Source organism: Salmo salar, chromosome ssa29 (assembly GCF_905237065.1).
Source record: "Salmo salar chromosome ssa29, Ssal_v3.1, whole genome shotgun sequence".
In the NCBI taxonomy this organism is placed as follows: Eukaryota; Metazoa; Chordata; class Actinopteri; order Salmoniformes; family Salmonidae; genus Salmo; species Salmo salar.
In genome coordinates, this window is record NC_059470.1 from 10391727 (window position 1) to 10415391 (window position 23665).

General features: G+C 42.7%; 1 protein-coding gene across 1 annotated transcript in view; it reads left to right on the top strand.

Moving 5' to 3' along the window:
- Positions 1 to 23665, top strand: part of LOC106590114 (sickle tail protein homolog) — a 216781-nt gene that overhangs the window by 21335 nt on the left and 171781 nt on the right. The gene's annotated exons all lie outside the window — the stretch shown is intronic.

The following is a 23665-nucleotide window of genomic DNA, read 5'->3' on the forward strand; positions in this document are numbered from 1 at the left end:
TAAACATAGTTAGTTGATTTAGATAAATAACAGTCTTCAGATGAATGTTAAAAGTCACGACACTAGTTTACCATATTGTTCATTGCTCTCGGTTACTCTTTTTTTTGTATTGTCATTAGCACAATATACAGTACCTTCGGAAAGTATTCAGACCCCTGGACTTTTTTCCACATTTTGTTTTGTGACAGCCTTATTCTAAAATGTAATCAAAAATAGTTTTATCTCTCATCAATCTACACAAAATAACCCATAATGGCAAAGCAAAAATAGTTTTTTAGAAATGTTTGCTAATTTATAAAAAATGAATAACTGAAATATATCACATTTACATAAGTATTCAGACCCTTTACTCAGTACTTTGTTGGAAGCACCTTTGGCAGCGATTGCAGGCTTGAGTCTTCTTGGGTATGACGCTACAAGCTTGGCACACCTGTATTTGGGTAGTTTCTCCCATTCTTCTCTGCAGGTCCACTCAAGCTCTGTCAGATTGGATGGGGAGCGTTGCTGCACAGCTATTTTCAGGTCTCTGCAGAGATGTTCGATCGGGTTCAAGTCCGAGCTCTGGCTGGGCCACTTAAGGACATTCAGAGACTTGTCCTGAAGCCACTCTTGCGTTGTCTTGGCTGTGTGCTTAGGTTCGTTGTCCTGTTGGAAGGTAAACCTTCGCCCCAGTCTGAGGTCCTGAGCGCTCTGGAGCAGGTTTTCATTAAGGATCTCTCTACTTTGCACCGTTCATCTTTGCCTTGATCCTGATTAGTTTCCCAGTCCGTCCCACTGAAAAATATCCCCACACCATGATGCTACCACCACCATGCTTCACCGTAGTGATGGTGCCAGGTTTCCTCCAGAAGTGACGGTTGGCATTCAGTTCAGAGTTCAATCTTGGTTTCATCAGACTAGAGAATCTTGTTTCTCATGGTCTGAGAGTCTTTAGGTGCCTTTTTGGGGTAAACTCCAAGCGGGCTGTCATGTGCCTTTTACTGAGGAGCGGCTTCCGTCTGGTCGCTCTACCATAAAGGCCTGATTGGTGGAGTGCTGCAGAGATGGTTGTCCTTCTGGAAGGTTCTCCCATCTCCAGAGGTCTTTAAGAGTGACCATCACTTCCCTGACCAAGGCCCTTCTCCCCCATTTGCTCAGTTTAGCCGGGCGACCAGCTCTAGGAAGAGTCTGGTTGGTTCCAAACTTCTTCCATTTAAGAATGATGGAGGCCACTGTGTTCCTGGGGACCCTCAATGCTGCAGAAATATGTTGGTACCCTTCCCCAGATCTAATTTGTTTGGAAAATGTATATTATTTATGGCTGTGTAGCATAAGATATATAAACCAATCAATGTACATGCAAATCACAGGTATTTAAACAAAACATTTCTGAAAATAAACCTGCAATAAAGCAGGCTGGGAAATATGATAATAACGGGTGTGGTTTGGAGTGGTTTGGAGCAGACATACATTTTTTATTTTTTACTCAACAAGGTTGTTCAAATTCAGCTCACTTTGAGCGGAGTTTGTTGAGTAAACCTCACATTTTTTTGTCCTTTAAAAGTCCACTCAACTCACAAACTAACGCTTATTAAGCAATTGGTTAAGTTGTCTTTTTCACAGTGAAGATGTGGAAGAATGAGTTCTCTGAAAGTTATTAGTTAAATATAATTTGTCCTGACTCAAATACTCATGCATTTGTCTCCAAAGAAAGATTTTCCAAGGTTATTTTGGGGGGTCATTGATATCAGCAATGCAGCTTTGTCTGGACAGTCCATCCACAAGAAGAATTTTAAAGAGATGTGAGCTCATTCTGCCTGTCAGATCCTGCAGTACATTGGTCCAGTGCCTAATGGGGGGGAATGGATCAAGTCAACCCAAATAATATATGTTCCCTATTGGTGGTCCTGAGTCCACGGTCCAGTCCCCCCTTAGAGCATCGCTCCACAGCCCAGCCAAGCCTGTAATACACAATCTCTCTCTCTCTCTCTCTCTCTCTCTCTCTCTCTCTCTCTCTCCTTTGCTAATGACTGGGCCACACTCACAGGGATTTAATGGCCTTTTGGCTAATGCACTGATTCGATATTTTTTTTCACCAAACCTATTTCTAGATGAGCGCTCCATCTTTACTTTACTGGCCTCTGCCCTCGCTCTTTCTCCTGTGCTCCCTCTCCGTCAACATCAGCAAAACAAAGGATTTGTTCATTGACTTCAGGAAGCAGAGGAGGGAGCACGTCCCGATCCACATCAAGGGGACTGCAGTAGAGAGAGTAAGCAGTTTTAAGTTCCTCGCGTCCATATCACCGATGACTTGAGATGGACCAGGGTGCAACAGCAGCTCTACTTCCTAAGGCGGCTGAAGAAATTCAGCAGGCCACCCTGCGTCCTCTCCAAATACTACTGCTGCACCATCAAGAGTTTCCCACAAGACAACACATGCTAGCAATTCCAAAGTAAATTGCTGATGGTATTCATTTGAAACTCACCGCTCGCAGGTGGGAAGCTTGTGCATGCGGCGAGGACAAGTGCAGCAATGCACTGCCGTGCGTGCAGTGGCTGAAGGGCTGTGTAGGAGCAGTTTTTCAAGATTAATGAGTTCATGAGAAATGATCTAGTTTGATCTGCAATTCGTTGCATATAAAGTTACATGAGAGAAAAGACTACAAATAAAATAAAAATGTATTTGTTACTTAAAAAAAACCCGCCACCAATAAAAACAGCACTTTTTCCATAGGAGGGCAAAAGGGCAGGTGCTCCAGGATCCCTAGGGCTCCATCTGTGCACGTGTGTGCTTTTCTGCATTTCTGTATTCGTGTGTGATATGTTAGCTGGAATGCTTACGTGGGTACTCGGCATGCTCCATGCTTTGGTGCCTCTGTCTGTGTTGGTTCAGTAGATCTGGGATGCTGACTACAGGCTTGTGGAGGACTGGAGGCTCTGCTGCTGTCTCACATGCCGTGAGTGTGGTGGGAGAGAGAGGTAACGTCCTGGTTCTGACTGCATGGAGGATACTGGATCGTATTTGCCACTAAACGGAAGCAAACGGACTGAAAGAGGGTGTGAGTGACTACCTGAACTAGTCCAATAAGAAACATTTGTTTTATGTTGTGAAGTGAGCCTGCTGTTACTGCAGCTCCCTGAAAGATCCTTTATGCAACAACCCATCACTGGTCTCTCGCTCTCTCTCTCTCTCTCCAAATATATGCCTTAACACTGTTGCTGATCTCTCACCATTAATTATCACTTACTCCCTAGTCTCTGTTATAAACACTGAGTGTATGAAAAACATTAAGACCACCTGCTCTTTCCATGACATACTGATCAGGTGAAAGCTATGATCCCCAATTGATGTCAGTTGTTAAATCCACTTCAATCAGTGTAGATGAAAGGGAGGAGACAGGTTAAAGAAGGATTTTTAAGCCTTGAGACAATTGAGACATGGCTTGTGTATGTGTGCCATTCAGAGGGTGAACGGACAAGACACAACATTTAAGTGCCTTTTTAACCGGTGCACCGGTTTGTGTCAAGAACTGCAACACTGCTGGGTTTTTCACGCTCAACTGTTTCCTGTGTGTATCAAGAATGTTCCACCACCCAAAAGGACATACAGACAACTTGACACAACTGTGGGAAGCTTTGGAGTCAACATTGTAGAGTCCATGCCCCGATGAATTGAGGCTGATCTGAGGGCATAAGGGGGTGTGCAACTCAATATTAGGAAAGTGTTTCTAATGTTTGGTATACGCAGTGTACCTCAGCCCCCACACTAAAATGTTTACGCTCATCAGAGCAGATGATGTTCTCGCCCGTTGACCTGTGCTCATCATGCCCATATGAATTGTTCACATGTCGGGAGCTCAAATATTCATATTCATGTAGGTGTTGAATAAGCGTGAAACAGAAGGGGTAGAAAGTTTCACCTAGGCATGAATACACAGCAGCTTCCCTGGGTCCACATAATGAAGATCTATGGATGTGTGTGTGTGTGTGTGTGTGTGTGTGTGTGTGTGTGTGTGTGTGTGTGTGTGTGTGTGTGTGTGTGTGTGTGTGTGTGTGTGTGTGTGTGTGTGTGTGTGTGTGTGTGTGTGTGTATAGATCTATGGAGATTGGCAGTTTGGCAGCTCTATCTTCTCAGTACAGACCTCTAAAGTTAAACACGTTTTGAAGGCGCTTTCAGGCCCATATTCACGAAGGGCACACGTTTTGGTTTTTGCCCTAGCACTACACAGCTGATTCAAATAATGAACTAATCATCAAGCTCTGATTATATTAACAGTATTGCACTTTTGATGTAGCCTACTTTTGGGCAGCTCATAGCCTATCCACCGATCAAGCAATATTTTGGACGAAACATTGAAATCCTGTTGCTGCAGCTGTGACAATATTGGTCAAATTAAGATCCAACAGCTATATACTATATATACACACACAGTGGGCTCCAAAAGTACTGGCACCCCTGACTGGCAATGCACAAACAATACTTAAAAAAATATATTAACAATATAATTATAGAGAGAAACTCAAAATACCAACATGTGAGAAATACTGTACTTTATTAATGTTTCAATGGAACCAACCAAAATCATACAATTATTTAATATAAAATAAATGTAATCAAAATCAAGTTTTCATAATTATTGGCACTCCTCATTTAGTACTTAGTGCAAACACCTCTGGCAAGGATAACAGCATGGAGTCTCTTCCTGTAGTGTTTGACAAGGTTAAGGAACACTTTTGGAGGGATTTTGGACAATTCCTCTATGCAGATCCGTTCAAGATCCTTCACATTCTTGGGTTTGCGCTTATCAACTGCCCTATTCCACTCAGCCCACAGGTTTTTGATTGGATTGTGGTCTGGCGACTGAGATGGCCAAGGCAGAACATTGATTTTGTTGTCACAGAACCATTTCTGTGTGGATCTTGAGGTATGTTTTGGGTCATTGTCTTGTTGGAAAGTCCACCTACGGCCAAGTCCCAGCCTTCTGGCAGAGGCAACCAGATTGTCAGCCAAAATTGCCTGATACTTGGTGGAATTCATTATGCCATCAATCTTAACCAGTCCCCCTGGACCTCTGGAAATAAAACAGCCCCAAAACATCACTGACCCCCCTCCATATTTCACCGTGGGTATGAGAGAGGCTGGACTGAGGGCTTGTAGGCCTGTTGTAAGGCAGGTCCTCACCAGACCTCACCGGCAACAACTTCACCTATGGGCACAACCCCACCGTAGTTGGACCAGACAGGACTGGCAAAAAGTGCTCTTCACTGAGGAGTTGCGGTTTTGTCTCACCAGGGGTGATGGTCGGATTCGCATTTATCATCGAAGGAATGAGCGTTACACCGAGGCCTGTACTCTGGAGCAGGATCGATTTGGAGGTGGAAGGTCCGTCATGGTCTGGGGCGGTGTGTCACAGCGTCATTGGACTGAGCTTGTTGTGGGACACATTATTCCATTTCTGTTAGTCACATGTCTGTGGAACTTGTTCAGTTTATGTCTCAGTTGTTGAATCTTGTTATGTTCATACAAATATTTACACATGTTAAGTTTGCTGAAAATAAACGCAGTTGACAGTGAGAGGATGTTTATTTTTTTTGCTGAGTTTATATAATGTAATGACGCCACGTAAAATTTTGCACAACACGTTCAACACAGCATTCCTAACCTAGCCCACAATGTCTGCAGTGTGGATCGAGCACTCAACAAGTCGAGCAGTCATTTGAAAGAGTAAGAAAATTTCAGCAAGACAACTCAAAGGCAAAATCCATTAATGCCAAGATAATAAAATTCATTGCCCTTGACAATCAACCGTTCTCTGTCGTGGGTGACGTTGGCTTTCGCCGACTGGTCGAGCACCGGTACACACTTGTAAAGGCTCCTATGTGTGGCTGGTGTAGATAGTCAGGCACAGGACAGCAGATATGAGTGATCAACGTACCTTTACTCAAAATGTCAAATATACAAATTAACAAATACACGCACACCATGACAGACCGAAAATACAATAAACAATCACTCACAAAAACCCATGGGGGAACAGAGGGTTAAATAATGAAACGGTAATTGTGGGATTGAAATCAGGTGTGTAAAGCAAAGACAAAACAAATGGAAAATGAAAAGTGGATCAGCGGTGGCTAGAAGGCCGGTGACGTCGCCCGCCCAACGTTGCCCGAACAAGGAGAGGTACCGGCTGAAGTCGTGACAGTACCCCCCCCCCGACGCGCGGCTCCAACAGCGCGCCGACACCGACCTCGGGGACAACCCGGAGGACGAGGCGCAGGGCGATCCGGATGGAAAAGGTGGAAATCCCGCAGCAACGAAGGGTCCAGGACGTCCTCCACCGGCACACAGCATCTCTTCTCCGGACCATACCCCTCCCACTCCACGAGGTACTGAAGGCCCCTCGGCCGACGCCTCGAGTCCAGGATAGCTCGAACAGCATACGCCGAGGCCCCCTCGATGTCCAGAGGGGGCGGAGGAACCTTCATTAAATAGTACCCGCAAATAACCAGTTTCAACGTCAACAGTGAAGAGGCGACTCCAGGATGCTGGCCTTCTAAAACAAGGACATTTCTAAGAGGCCCCGAACTTTTGAACAGTAGTGTGTGTGTGTGTGTGTGTGTGTGTGTGTGTGTGTGTGTGTGTGTGTGTGTGTGTGTGTGTGTGTGTGTGTGTATATACACACACCAGACATCCACAAAAAGTGTTCTATTCATGATATATATACAGTACCAGTCAAAAGTTTGGACACATCTACTCATTGAAGGGGTTTTCTTTATTTTTACAATTTTCTACATTGTAGAACAATAGTGAAGACATCAAAACTATGAAATAACACATATGGAATCATGTAGTAACCAAAAAAGGGTTAAACAAATACAAATATATTTTAGATTCTTCAAAGTAGCCACCCTTTGCCTTGATGAAAACTTTGCACACTGTTGGCATTCTCTCAACCAGCTTCTTGAGGTAGGCACCTGGAATGCTTTTCCAACAGTCTTGAAGGAGTTCCCACATATGGAGAGCACTTGATGGCAGCTTTTCCTTCACTCTGCGGTCCAACTCATCCCAAGCCATGTCAATTGGGTTGAGGTTGGGTGATTGTGGAGGCCAGGTCATCTGATGCAGCACTCCATCACTCTCCTTCTTGGTCAAATAGCCCATACACAGCTTGGAGGTGTGTTTGGGATCATTGTCCTGTTGAAAAACAAATGATAGTCCCACTAAGTGCAAACCGGATGGGATGGTGTATCGCTGCAGAATGCTGTGGTAGCCATGCTGGTTAAGTGTGCTTTGAATTCTAAATAAATCACTGACAGTGTCACCAGCAAAGCACCACCACATCATCACACCTCCTCCTCCTCCTCATGGTGGGAACCACACATGCAGAGATCATCCGTTCACCTACTCTGCGTCTCACAACGACACGGCAGTTGTTACCAAAGATCTCAAATTTGGACTCATCAGACCAAAGGACACATTTCCACCAGTCTAATGTCCATTGCTCGTGTTTCTTTGTTGAGATGTGTCTGTAACTTGAACTCTGTGAAGCATTTATTTGGGCTGTCATTTCTGAGGCTGGTAACTCTAATGAACTTATCATCTGCAGCAGAGGTAACTCTGGGTCTTCCTTTCCTGTCCTCATGAGAGCCAGTTTCGTCATAGCGCTTGATGGTTTTTGCGATTGCACTAGAAGAAACTTAAAAAGTTATTGAAATTTTCCGGATTGACTGACCTTCATGTCTTAAAGTAATTGACGGACTGTTGTTTCTCTTTGCTTATTTGAGTTGTTCTTGCCATAATATGGACTTGGTCTTTTACCAAATAGGGCCATCTTCTGTATACCACCCCTACCTTGTCACAACACAACTGATTGTCTCAAACGCATTAAGAAGGAAAGAAATTATACAAATTAACTGTTAACAAGGCACACCTGTTCATTGAAATACATTCCAGGTGACTACCTCATGAAGCCGGTTGAGAGAATGTCAAGAGTGTGCAAAGCTGTCATCAAGGCAAAGGGTGGCTACTTTGAAGAATCTCAAATATAAAATGTATTTTGACTTGCTTAACACTTTTTTGGTTACTACATGATTCCATATGTGTTATTTCATAGTTTTGATGTCTTCACTATTATTCTATAAAGTAGAAAATAGTAAAAATAAAGAAAAACCCTGTAATGAATAGGTGTGCCCAAACTTTTGACTGGTACTGTATGTATATGTATACATACAGTACTATATATATATATATATATAATGAATTATAGTACTTCTGTCACAACAGAGAAATTCCACTCAATACAGATCATATGGCAATGGCAGTGTAGTGAGATAGCATTACTATCACTGTATATGGTGTATTATATTACTATAACTACTGAAGTTATGATGATGAGTAGGAATGCTGTGTGGAATTAATATTATGGGGAAAGTAACTAATTTCAAAACTTTCTTTGTGATTTAGTCACTCACAAGACATTTTTGCGAAAGTCTGGTATCCTGTTGGAGGTTTAGGGTTAGACACACAACACACACACACACACACACACACACACACACACACACACACACACAGACACTGTACAAATAGATTCCTCCAATATCTCAGGAGAGCACTTAAGCCAACAGCCTTTTCTCATGTTAAAGGTCATAAGTGGAAAATGGCAGCTAAAAGCCCTCGAGCTGTAAGTTAGCTGGGGTTATAGTAGACAGGGAGCCATCAATATGAAATGCTACACCCCAGGTACCACTGTGTGAGAAGATGGAGGATGTAATTCACACAGAGTTCCCATAATTCATGTTCTATATGTAATTCTATGGCAGTCCATGTCTGTGGATTCATGGCCTGTATCAAATGTGCCACATCACACAATAAAGTAGCTAGACTGAGTATACAAAACATTACGAACAGGTGACATCAATAAGGGATCATAGCTTTCACCTGGATTCACCTGGTCAGTCTATGTCATGGAAAAAGCAATGTTTTATACACTCAATGAATGGTGTTGTTGTTAACCTCCATGCCATTCAGGAAATATAATTTCTATGTATGTGTCCCACATGTCATGCTATTCCTATATAGTGCAGTACTTTTGACCAGGTCCCATAGGGCTTTGGTCAAAGGTAGTGTACTATATACAGGAAAAGACTGCCATTTGGGACGGAACCAAAGTCTACACTTTTAAGGGATCCAAAAGGGTTATTTTTGGAGAGATAGGGTTCTACCAAGAGCCGTTGTGATCTGAAGATCCCTTTATGGAAGACAAGGGTTCTTTGTAAGGCAAAGGGTTCTACTTAGGACTTTTAACATCCTAAGAACCGTTTTTGGAGGAAGGGTTCGTTGATAATTATTTGGAAGGCAAGAAGGATTCTGTGGAAGGCAAGAAGGATTTATCATATTTCCCAGCATGCTCTATTGCAGGGTGATTTTAGTTTGTTTTAATATCTGTGTTTTGGCATGTACGTTGAATGTGTAGTATCAAATTAATCAACCAATCTGATAGTAGTTGGACTTATTGCACCTGTTTCTGCGATGTTTGTTCCAGTTTAGATGATTGAGGTAGTCTCATCATTCAATTTTCCCTACCCTGGCAGTCATTCTGAATGCAGGTTGCGGGTGATTAAAATGTCCTCTTATTGAATACCCTAACTCTGGCTGGATTTTAACTAAATTACTATCTGGTAACTGAACTAAATGACTATCGCCCGTAGCACTCACATCTGTCATCATGAAGTGCTTTGAGAGACTAGTCAAGGATCATATCACCTCCACCTTACCTGTCACCCTAGACCCACTGCAATTTGCATACCACCCCAATAGGTTCACAGACGATGCAATCGCCATCACACTGCACACTGCCTTATCTCATCTGGACAAGAGGAATACCTATGTAAGAATGCTGTTCATAGACTATAGCTCAGCATTCAACACCATAGACCCTCCAAGCTCATCATTAAGCTTGAGGCCCTGGGTCTCAACCCCGCCCTGTGAAATTGGGTCCTGGACTTCCAGACGGGCCGTCCCCAGGTGGTGAAGGTAGGAAACAACATCTCCTCTTCGCTGATCCTCAACACTGGGGCCCCACAAGGGTGTGTGCTCAGCCCACTCCTATACTCCCTGTTCAACCATGACTGCGTGGCCATGCACGCCTCCAACTCAACCATCAAGTTTGCAGATGACACAACCTTAGTAGGCTTGATCACCAACAACGACGAGAAGGACAGCATCCCGGAGTCGCCTCTTCACTGTTGACGTTGAGACTGGTGTTTTGTGGGTACTATTTAATGAAGCTGCCAGTTGAGGACTTGTGACTTTCTATTCTGGTTAGAGCCAGTTTACGCTGTTCTGTGAAGGGAGTAGTACACAGCATTGTACGAGATCTTCAGTTTCTTGGCAATTTCTCGCATGGAATAGCCTTCATTTCTCAGAACAAGAATAGACTGACGAGTTTGAGAAGAAAGTGCATTTCTTCTGAATCTCCAGATACTCAACTCGTCTAAATAAGGCCAGTTTTATTGCTTCTTTAATCAGGACAACAGTTTTCAGCCGTGCTAACATAATTGCCAAAGGGTTTTCTAATGATCAATTAGCCTTTTAAAATGATAAACTTGGATTAGCTAACACAACGTGCCATTGGAACACAGGAGTGATGGTTGCTGATAATGGGCCTCTGTACGCCTATGTAGATATTCCATTAAAAATCAGCCGTTTCCAGCTACAATAGTAATTTACAACATTAACAATGTCTACACTGTATTTCTGATCAATTTGATGTTATTTTAATGGACAAAAAATGTGCTTTTCTTTCAAAAATAAGGATATTTATAAGTGACCTCAAACTTTTGAATGGTTGTGTAATACTGTATTTTATACTATCTATGCCGCTCGATCATTGCTCATCCATATATTTATATGTGCATATTCTTATTCCATCCCTTTACTTAGATTTGTGTGTATTAGGTAGTTGTTGTGGAATTGTTATATTACTTGTTAGATATTGCTGCACTGTTGGAACTAGAAGCACTTTGCTACACTCGCAATAACATCTGCCAAACATGTAATAAAGTAATAAATAACATTTGATTTGATTTTGAATTTAGGAATTACACATCATTATGCAAGCCAGCAGGCCTGTTGTGGCCTGTAAACCAGGATGTTCCTAACACCACTGTGTTAGGGTATAACTAGGCCCTCAAAGAAATGCCTTATGATAAATGTAATGTCTTGTCATAAAGAATACCATTTTAAAGGCTAATGATGTTGGTAGAACCTTTCATAGAGGGTTCTAGGCAGAACCCTTCATAGAGGGTTCTAGGTACATACATATACAGGAGGTTCTATAAAGAACCCTACGTAGAGGGTTCTACCTAGCACCAAAAATGGTTCCCCTATGGGGACAAACCATAGAACTGGATAGGGTTCTACTTAGCACCTTTTTTTCTAAGAGTGTATAGGATGACCGTTCAGGCTCTTGTAGTAAAGACATCCACCCTTATAGACATCCACCTTGGCAGCTGCTGCTGTTGCTGAGGTTGACAGCAGCTGCTGAGTCTCAGTGGAAATGGTTTGACTGTATGGGGAAAAAAACCTGTGTCAAGTTGTCCATGTAAATGGAGAAGACATTCTCATAATTGCCATGGAAGGATTGTCCACTTTGAATCAGGATGTGGCAGATGCAATCAGATACCTTTGGTTGTAGTTGTGTTAGGTAGTTTATTAGTTGTGAATACAACAGCAAAGACATTTTATCGACGCTTTATTTGCACAACTAGCATTTTAGGACAAATAAAACTGAACATGTATGATGATAATGTAGGTTTCTGGTGTTAATCTGTATGAGTGCTGCCTCCAGGTGGCTTTAAGTACATTTGGTAGTTTTTTTTATTGATAGATACAGTAAAGAAGTTGCTGAGATGGGGGTGATAAAGGAGAGGGACATACAACAGAAAGTGGTTGGCACCCATGACTCCAGGGATAATATGTGGTCTGGGGGCCAGCGGTACTCCTGCTAGGCCAGCCCCTGGCACCTTGCTGGCTTTCTAAACTGTAATGGCCATGGCATGTTGACTAAGGATCTATTATGTATTGGAGGGCTGCAGGACAATTAAGTCCCGTCGCTTATATGGGAATGAATTCGGAGCAATCTGACCCAGAAGCACGGAGGGAATCCTCCAACTCCGAATCCTCCAATCGGGATTTCTGGAAAACGTTAGGAAAGTTACCAGAATTCTGCAATCCTAGTATTGACAGACTCTTTGATACACAACACTGCAGCTGTCTCAGTGTAAAAGGAGCATTCCCTCTCCATTATGCATGAGTGTGGGATGAAAAGGGTGTGTTTCAGCTCCTCAAGCTGTTTACATGATTCTCCCAGCATGGAGCCAACAGGCCCCGCAGGGAATGTTGGGGTAGGGTGGATGGTGGGGAGGAGGGGAGCGGGGGCGACTAGCCCCAATTAAACGGTGCCACCTGGCACCCTCTAGATATGAGTGTTCATTTTGTTTGGGTTCCCTTTTTGTGTGGGTTCCCTGTGGGTTCCCTCTACCTTTCATCAGATGAGCGAATTGTTTGTCCTAAATGGCTTGGACCTGGAGTTTTCCCCTACTCAGGTCATGTGGTCAGGAAGAACTCTAGATCTACATGGCCTAATCCGGTCACTGCCTTGTCTCCCTGTCATATCATCACCATATCTGGTGGGCTAATACTGTACCCTTACCCCAGGGTGAGGCGTACGAAAATAGCCTAACTCAGGAGGCGGGTGGGAGTCCACTTTCAGAATGACTTGAATCTTCATGTCTTATGCAGCCATGTGTTGTTGAAGTCACATTTCCATTATGATGTTGTTGTTTGTCCTTTTCTACATTTGCTATTGAGGACCATAAGTAAAAAAAAATATATGTATATTTTTTTTTTAAACTTCTTGACAAGATTTGGAGCCACTTGATATGTACCTTTGATGAACATTTGCTGGCTATTATGTTTCTTTCTCCTGACTTGAACTTTATAAGTATGTAAATATATTCATGTTTTTGGTCTGGCATGAGAGAAAAGCATGTGCCAACAGAGCTGCACCAGTGCCAAATCCATAGTGGGACACACACACACACAGACACACACATACTCGCACAAACTTACACAACTGCTCCCCGGGTGCTGATGACGTAGACTTTAAGGCAGCCACCAGCACCACTGATTCAAACACATTTCAGTTGAATGCGTTGTTGTGCAACTGACTAGGTATCCCGCTTTCCCTTTCATCCCGAGCTGATTCTACAGCCTCATCCCATTGATGTGGCAGAGTAATAGAATATTGTTTACTGAGCAGCTGAATACATTTGTGTCTACTGGGTTTACTAAATCCAGTCTAAATCCTGGTTTTGCGTGCTAAATGGCACCCTAGTCCCTACATAGTGCACTACTATTTACCAAAGCCCTATTGGCCTTGGTCAAAGGTAGTGAGTAAGGTGCCATTTGGGATGCACACCAGATCCTGATTCGTCTTCAGACATTCCCTCCTTTCACTCTTTTTGTTGTCCTGCCTGAACAGCAACAGAGAAATAGGTCAGGGATAGAGTGGGGATAATTATACACACAAGCTGTATTTCATACAAATGTGATCAAAGCATCAAAACAATAACAATTATCACTTGACAACATAATTAAGAAATTGTTTGCTATGTCACCTTGACCAGTTAGCATTCCTGTTATGCGATTGTAATTAAACTGACAGACTTACAATTTACACTGAATATGTCACGTCCTGACCATTGAGTGCTCTTATTTTCTATGGTAGAGTAGGTCAGGGCGTGACTGGGGGGTTTTATCTAGTTGAATTTTTCTATGTTGTGTTCTAGTTTCTTTTTTCTATGTTGTTTTTTTTGTATGATTCCCAGTTAGAGGCAGCTGGTCATCGTTGTCTCTAATTGGGGATCATATTTAAGTAGTTGTTTTTCCCACCTGTGTTTGTGGGAGATTATTTTGAGTTAGTGCAAGTTGCACCTCTGTTGTCACGGTTTGTTGTTGTTGTTGTTGTTTGTTGTTTGTTTATAGTTTGTTTGGCCAAGTTTCACAATATAATAAAGATGTGGAGCGATACGCATGCTGCGCCTTGGTCCGTTCCTACACACAGGCATGACAGAATAAAAATATAAACGCAACGTTTCAATTTCAAAGATTTTACTGAGGTACATTGCCTCAAGTGGATGCAGAAATTCTTTGGTTGTGCAAACCCACAATTTCATCAGCTGTCCAGGTGGCTGGTCTCAGACGATCCTGCAGGTGAAGAATGATGGACATTCCTGCAGTCAGCATGCCAATTCCACACTCTCTCAAAACGTGAGACATTTGTGGCATTGTGTTGTGTGAAAACTGCACATCAGGGAGTGTCTTTTTATTTTCTCCAGCACAAGGTGCACCTGTGTAATGATCATGCTTTTTAATCAGCTTCATGATATGCCACACATGTCAGGTGGATGGATTTATCTTGGCAAAGGAGAAAAGCTCACTAACTGGGATGTAAACACATTTGTGCACAACATTTCAGAGAAATAAGCATTTTGTACAAAGGAACATTTCTGGGATATTTAATTTCAGCTCATGAAACATGGGACCAACACTTTTCATATTGCATGTTACTTATGTTACTTACAATTCTAACAGTTTTAATGGAGAGGTTTTGGGAGTGAAACTCCCAGTGGAAGTCTGGAAGTCTGTGTGTGTGTGTGTGTGTGTGTGTGTGTGTGTCATGAGTTCAGTCACGTGTTTTACTGGGAACTTGTGTGAGCCACTCCTCCTCCTTAGTTTGTGGTGCTGCTATCTTCTGGCTGCTGTTCCCACCAAGAAGCTGCTGCTCTTAGGCTTGGCCAAGAGCCTCCACCCTGCTCTCTCGCTCTCCCTCCCTCTCTCCCTCTCTTTCTCTCTCCCCATATCTCTCTCTCTCTTGCTCTTTCTCCCCCCCATATATCTCTCATGCTCTCTCTCACACTCTCCCTCTCCCCATATATCTCTTTCCATCTCTCTCTCTTCTCTCCCTCTCTCTCTCTCTGGGCAGCCAGTCAGGGATCTTAAAATCAATAAGCCATGAAGATACTGACGGAGGCTCTTATTTACATCGCCTGTGAACGTGCTGCGGTTTCTCTCTCCCTCTTTCTCTCTCGCTTTTTCTCTTTCTCTCCCTTAAATGCCACACAGTTTACAGGACCAGGGGCTATGTTCATCTGTCAGATACAGTTTGCCTAATAAAGACTAACACAACAAATACCCAGTGATAAAACATGCAGACAAATTGTTCCACTAGCAGACAAAATAGTTGACATGACTCACACAGACTTACAGCCCCTGAAGAACATCAATACTTTAGCTCCCCATTGAATTTAAGGGACTGAATCTTTCCGGGAACATAGATTCACTATGTATGCCTTCACTCCTTTTGTACTAAACGTCAACCCAATTACGGCCAAAATAAAGCCAAGTACCTGTACTGTAGAACATTGTCTACACTATCCCGTTTGTGGTTCATGTCCATAAATGTGTGTCTAGGCCTGTTGTAGCACAGGAGGAATATGCCATAAGGCCACATGGGGGCCTCAGAGACAGGCCATGGGAAGAGGCTGCCGGACTGCTTCTGTTTTATCCAGAGTGTTATACAGAGCCTGTAGCCTTGTATAGTTCTGAAGATGGCTTTGTGAAAACAGTAGACATGAAATCTTCCAAATACTGTGTTTTTATTAAGATAAGATCACTTATTGGTCAATTGCACCCAAGGTCCAACCGAAATTAGACTTTTGCTTTTAACCCAACCTATCAAAAAGACACATACATACGCATACAACTCAGTTTATTAGATACACCACCCCGTTCACGAAAATGGTTCCCTCCTACAGACAGTGAGTCATGTGGCCATGGCTTGCTTTATAAAGCAGGCAGACAGGCATCGAGGCATTCAGTTACTGTTCGATTTAATGTTAAAATGGCCAAAATTGAGTGACCTAAGCAACATTGAGCGTGGTATGATCGTCGTTGCCAGGTGCGCCGGTTCCAGTTTCTCAGAAACGGCCAGCCTCCTGGGCTTTTCACGCACGATAGTGTCTAGGGTTTACCGAGAATGGCGTGATAAAAACATCCAGTCAGTGGCAGTCATGTGGGTGAAAACAGCTCGTTGATGAGAGGCTGAAGGAGAGGTGGGGGGTTAAATGCCGTGGACATGGCAGGCAATGGCATTTAGGATTTGATACCATCAACCCTCAACCATCTGCATGCCTGGTTGTGTGTGGGTTTTGCAGGTTTGGGAATATTATTTTGGTCAATTAAGCCAGGCAAGCTCAATCAGGCATAGATTGAGTATTTGAAATGTCTTAAAATTGAATGGAATCCAGATCTGGAAAAGAGAGCCATACCAAACCATATGTATCCCCCTGCCTCTGTCAAGGCTCCCTTACTGCTTATAATTGTCACGTCCTGACCATAGAAAGCTTTTATTTTCTATGGTAGAGTAGGTCAGGGCGTGACAGGGTGTTTTGTCTCATTTATTTATGTCTGTTGGTTCTAGTTTCTTTTTTCTATGTTGGGGGTTTTCTCTAGTTTATGTATTTCTATGTGGGGTTCTAGTTTCTGTATTTCTATGTTGGGGTTTTTGGGATCTCCAATTAGAGGCAGCTGGTCATCGTTGTCTCTAATTGGGGATCATATTTAAGTTGTTGTTTTTCTCACTAGGTTTTGTGGGAGATTATTTTGAGTAAGTGTATGTTGCACATCTTCGTCACGGTTTCTTGTTTAGTTTATTTGTTTATTTGTATGTCTTGCATAGTTTCACAGTTTAAATAAAATGTGTAACGATACACACGCTGCGCTTTGGTCCCATTCTTCAGACAGACGTGACAATAATTTCACAATATCTTGATGCATTCGGACTGTTTTGTGGCATTGATTGTGAAGGAACTTTCTCAATTTGGGTTATTTTGCGAATGATTCGTTCGTTGGTATTTTGAAGCGATACATTCTGTTATTATTAATTTCCCTTTTCCAAATTCTATGGGAATCTTCTTGACATAAGCAATATCTTGAACTCATAATTGCGGATGGGATCTCATCAAATGAAGGCTATGCCTGCGTCCCAATTTCCAAATGGCACACTATTTCCTACATAGTGCAGTAGGCTCCGTGCAGGGCTCTGGTCAAAAGTAGTGCACTATATAGTGAATAGGGTGCCGTTTGGGACACAACCTATGACTTAATTCCTGGATGGCTGTGGTATTTTACTGTCCTCTGAATGAACCGGATCATTCGCCAGCAACAACAACATCTAGTGTCGTCATCCTCCAGTTTAGATTTAGGAGACTTATTAATAGGAAATTAATAATAACAGAATGTATCGCTTCAAAATACCAACGAACGAATCAGCGATAATTATTCAAGCATGATTCACTACAATGCATTTTTTTTACTTTCAGTGTAAACCTTGTTTTAAGAGTAAACCTTGTAAGAGGGATTTGAAGTGTATACCTTGTTTTAGACTATTGACATGCTTTTGATCTTGCCCATTATCTACATCTACAGGTGATCATTTGTGACGCTTGGCAATTAGAAATCAAATTACACAAGGGGTCCCTCAGGGCTCTATTCTGAGGCCACTCCTGTGAGCTGAGGACGAGCGAGGTGTGACTGTGTTAAGATTAATAGTCTCCGACTGTCTTAGGGGTCGTCTGGAGGCTCCATTCATCCTCCTGTCACTGAACGAGATGGCAGACACTAGGCTGCATCCCAAATGGAACCCTATTCCCTATTTAGTGCACTACTTTTGACCCGGGACAATGGGGCTCTGGTCAAAAGTAGTGCACTATATAGGGAATAGGGTGCCATTTGAGAGGCTGTCCTAGTGTCTGCCATCTCATTCAGCGACAGACAATAGGCCTATATATGGAGCACAATAATAATAATACTATCCATAATAATAGCCGAATAGCTTAACATTGTTCTCTGTTTATGTACAATACCCAGACTAAGAGAACTGCTCATAGACGAGTGTTGGAGTTAATATTTTATTTCTGAAGTTTGTCATGAAATTATTTTCTGGGTTTTATGATTGTTGCGATGAAGATTACACTTTTACTGTATCCCCCGGGCAAGCAGGAGCCACATAGAAAGCTGAGCAGCTGAAAAAAGGATATATTCTATATGACAGAAATCGTAATAATGCAGTCAAAATCCAGCAAACATATTTGTGTGTGTTTGTGCGTGCGTGCATGCAGGTGCATGTTATGTCCGCTTTGTGCCGGACTCAGAAACAGGAAGCAGTAAAGGGGGAAGTGTATTGTAATCCATCATGACTCATGGTTTTGTTTGGGCTGGGGTAACTGGGTTGGAATGTGAGAGAAACTACCCCCTAGGGCTGCGAAAACACACAACCAACACACAACCTCCATCAGCCCCACTGGAGAGGAACAGCACCCTGCCTGGCTGCATCTCCCTGCCCCGGACACACACGTGCATGCACGCAGACACACACACAAACCCCATGTCTGCCCACCTGCACCTCTAACCAGGCTTTAGCTCAGATCACTTGGAAGGTCAATGTCCCTTAGTGCTCTATCTTTCTCTGGTTCATCCTGTTATGACTCTCTTGGGAAATGGTCAGGCTTGATCATTTAAAGGTGCAATGTAAAGGTTTAAGTACACCTCTGTGTGTTTTGGAAATCCACCATTTACATTTCACGATGGATCTGACTGGAAATGCCTCATAAAGTAATGATAATCTTCACTGAACACTTAGACCAAGTTAATAGATAACTTGCTTGATGAGTTCATTTCAACTGGCTTAAAGCCAACTTCAAGATTTGCGTGATGGGAGCCAGGTCGTGTAGCCTGTTTTTCTTGTGGTATGCCCAATAACACACAGAGTTTTTCACATATTTCCGAACTTCACAATAATATAAAGCCTTTGTATTAACACTCCCTCAAATAAATGCATTCCAGTTAGAACTGATTAAATGTTTGTGCCCATCACTGTATAACAGTAAAAGAGTCCAGTGTGGCATTGAGCCCAGCGCCTATAGTGCCAGCTATTATGCAGGTGCCCCTAACCGGCTCCTAATAACAGTCTAGAGACGGAACGACCGTTTAATTACACAAATACCACAGAGGCACTCAGACCCTCCTTAACAACCCCCCTCCCTCCCCCCTCCTCCTCCCCTACTAAAACCTCTGACTCCCTATCTCCAGGGCCGAGCTCCAACAAGTCAAAGAGTAACCCCACCTCCCCCCTCCCCCTTTCTGCCTCCCTTCCCTGTTGTAGCATACCACACATGAGTGATTTTGACCTTTACGTCTTCAGTGTTTCCCCTATATTAATTTAGCAGCGGCAGAGGACTAAAATGACTTAAACCAGATATAAAGTATGTAGAAAAGATAATGTAGCTATACAATTTTTTAATAAGATCGTCTTTGAGAACTAACAATCACCAAAATAAAAACTAGACAGAAAATGTTCTCTCCACTGCATGGCAAAATGTGTACAATTGCAGGAAATTTGCTTTAAACAGCACGGCAAAGGTTCTCTAAAAAAATGTTGGTCGGAGACAGTGCCACTAGCTACCAAGCCTCCACCCACCGCAGCTGGAAAAAATCCTAGGTGAAACACTTCTCTTTTCTCTCCCTGTTATCCCCTATACCCCCAACCCTGTAGGACTTACTTCCCCCTGCCTATTCTGTATCCAAGGCTGTGTCCCAAATGGCACCTTAATTCCTATGGGCCATCAAAAGTAGTACACTATATTGGGAATCGGGTGCCATTTGTGACACATTTTAAGTCTGTACTGTGACCTCACCCCACCCCAAATAGAATAACACACCCTTAAAATCGGTACATTTCAATTTATAACATTTTCATCTCTTATCAAAATTAAAAGAAACCAATAAATACATTTACTCAAATAAATTGTATTTTTGAAATTATCTTTTTCAAAAATGTTTTAATATTGTCACATACAATGTACATAACTCAATAATATACAGTTGAAGTCGAAAGTTTACATAGAACTAAGCCAAATACATTTAAAATCAGTTTTTCACAATTCCTGACATTTAATCCTAGTCAAAATTCCCTGTCTTAGGTCAGTTAGGATCACCACTTTATTTTAAGAATGTGAAATGTCAGAATAATAGTTGAGAGAATGATTTATTTCAGCTTTTATTTCTTTCATCACATTCCCAGTTTATATACACTCAATTAGTATTTGGTAGCATTGCATTTAAATTGTTTAACTTGGGTCAAACGTTTCTGGTAGCCTTCCACAAGCTTCCCACAATAAGTTGGGTGAATTTTGGCCCATTCCTCCTGACAGAGCTGGTGTAACTGAGTCAGGTTTGTTGGCCTCCAAACACACGCTTTTTCAGTTCTGCCCACAAATTTGCTATAGGTTTGAGGTCAGGGCTTTGTGATGGCCACTCCAATACCTTGACTTTGTTGTCGTTCAGCCATTTTGCTACAACTTTGGAAGTATGCTTGGGGTCATTGTCCATTTGCGATCAAGCTTTAACTTCCTGACTGATGTCTTGAGATGTTGCTTCAATATATCCACATAATTATCCTTTCTCATGATGCCATCTATTTTGTGAAGTGCACCAGTCCCTCCTGCAGCAAAGCACCCCCACAACATGATGCTGCCACCCCCGTGCTTCACGGTTGGGATGGTGTTCTTTGGCCTGCAAGCCTCCCCTTTGCAAGACAGATGGAGACAATATGCGTCTCCTTCCTGAGCGGTATGACGGCTGCATGGTCCCATGGTGTTTATACTTGCGTACTATTGTTTGTACAGATGGATGTGGTACCTTCAGGCATTTGGAAATTGCTCCCAAGGATGAACCAGACTTGTGGAGGTCTACAATTTTTTTTTCTGAGGTCTGATTTCTTTTGATTTTTCCATGATGTCAAGCAAAGAGGCACTGAGTTTGAAGGTAGGCCTTGAAATACATCCACAGGTACACCTCCAATTCACTCAAATGGTGTCAATTAGCCTATCAGAAGCTTCTAAAGCCATGACATCATTTTCTGGACTTTTCCAAGCTGTTTAAAGTCACAGTTAGTGTATGTAAACTTCTGACCCACAGGAATTGTGATACAGTGAATTATAAGTGAAATAATCTGTCTGTAAACAATTGTTGGAAAAATGACTTGTGTCATGCACAAAGTAGATGTCCTAACCGACTTGCCAAAACTATAGTTTGTTAACAAGAAATTTGTGGAGTGGTTGAAAACGGGTTTTAATGACTCCAACCTAAGTGTATGTAAACTTCCGACTTGTAAACTTCCGACTTCAACTATACATACTTCCCCGCGACTCAACCCCGACTTTGAAGACCACTGCTTGAGAGGTACAGTATGTGTTATGTCATACTTTCATTCACTTTTTAATCTTTCTAACGACTTGATTGAGAAAGGCTTTCAAATGATGTCTGTCCATAAATTATATGTTATTTAAGGGCTTTGAACATAGACTTATCTTCAAACAGTACTGCAGCGTACCGTACAATCAGCACTGGGTAAAAGTCAGGATACCTCGGGGAGCTATCCAATTCACATCGTATTATTAGAGGGTTTTCATTTTCGTCTGAGTGAAGTAGTGCACATACACACACATATGCACATACACATGCAGGCACGCCCACGTGCCCACACACACACACACACATTGAACAAAATCATTGCTTATTTTTAGGAAGTAATCGCTGGTGGCATTGGTTCACTGTAGCGGATATAAGTGAGTCTGTGTTTATATCTGTTTCTATATGTATTTCTGTGTCAGAGTTTGGGTTGTGCGTTTCACAATAAAAATGAAGTTGAGCCAAAGGCATGACGCTGCTTTCGTTCACATCCTTTCCTTCCTAAGATTGGACTTTGACAGTATAATCTGACGCTATTTCTCTTTATTCACGGTGAAACATCCGTTTTTATCTACCTCACATTCTCCTAAGAACGAGGCTTAGGGCTGCATCCCAAGTGGCAACCTATTCCCCTATTCGTGGACTACTTTTGACGAGGGGGATGGGGGGAGTTATTACAAATCACATGGCGACCGCATCGGTGTGTGTGTGTGTGTGGCTGTCTGTTTCTGTGTCCATAGTGCAATATTTTTTTATCAGAGCCCTATGCAGGGACTAGGGTGCCATTTAGGAACAGGATTCAGACTGGATTTAGTAAACCCAATAGACACAAATGTATTCAGCTGCTCAGTAAACAATATTACTCTGACACATCAAGGGGATTAGGTTGTGGAATCAGCTTCGGTGGGTCTGAGTGTGTGTGTCTGTTTCTGTGTCTATCACTGTGTGTGTGCACGCTCACATACATACAGTACATTTCTTCAGCATCTCTTCAACTGTTTAAAGAAAAATGTCTGATACGGTATTGCATTGTACAAGCATATCATTGTTCGGTTTCCATTATGTTCCACACAGTCTTCATCTTTACCAGTGAACCAACCATCCAATTTTCTCACCCTATGGAAATAGATCAGTGGTACGGTCCAATCAGATGGGGAACTGCTGGTCCCCTCTTTCCTGTGGAAAGAGACCTGATGGTACAGCCTTTTGGCTATGACTGGCTGCTCTTTCCTCCTCTCATAGTTTGTTGTCTGCCTCCGTTCATCCTGTGCTCACTATAATCCTCGCCACGGTGTTAAGTCTCTCAGCACGCTATGACACATACAGTACATCAAGCTAACACACTTCTGCTTCACATGCCAGCCACACGCTACATACTGAAACTGAGCACATGTACCATAATATGTGAATGGTGGGTAGCCTCTGTAGCCTGTCAGCGGTGTTGTCAGTGATGTCACCGGCTGTTACACCTGTTGTGGCATGACCTTGGTTCGTGTTCATATGTGAATCACACCGTATGTGAACAAGGTGTGTGTGTGCGTGCGTGCGTGCGGGGGTCTAAATGTGTTGTTAACTGCCTGTAAATGATCAGCCTCACTGTTGACCCTTTAAAAAAAACGGAATCTCCCTCAGGGGTTCTGTCACTCTGTCATCTCTGTAGTTAACTAAGTCTATGTTTACCACCGTCTCCAGATCAGTTATTTGGTTCTTCCTATTGGAGATAAAGGCATTGAAATGAGGACAGCCTGACCATGGGTCTGTCAGCATCTTGTTTCATACCCCATACTGAAGTCTGAGATTATGTTTACGGTTCTGTCCCAAATGGCACGCTATTTCCTATATACTGTAGTGCATGACCAATTACCAGAGCCTTATGGACCCTGGTCAAATATATGGGGAATAGGGTGCCAATTGGGATGTATCCTATATCTTAACTCAGGAGAGGAGTTAGTGCAGAGTGTCAGGATGAGCAGTGTGTACAGATGTAAATAACATTCTGTTTAGGTTCAGAGGAGAGGGGAGAGGAGAGAGGGAGGAGAATGCCCCTCTGAAGCTCTCCGATCCCCAAATGAACTTCTTTTGTCTTTTTTTCACCTTCACTGTTCTCTCTCTCCCCTCTCTCTCTCTCATCTCTCAATTTTGCCTCTCACTGGTCTTACTCCCCCCCTTCTCTCTCTTTCTTTTATCTGAAGCTCTGTGTGGCAGCCTATCAGGGCCACACACACACACACACACACACACACACACACACACACACACACACACACACACACACACACACCGTCCAGCGAAGCTTGCTGTGTTCTACAG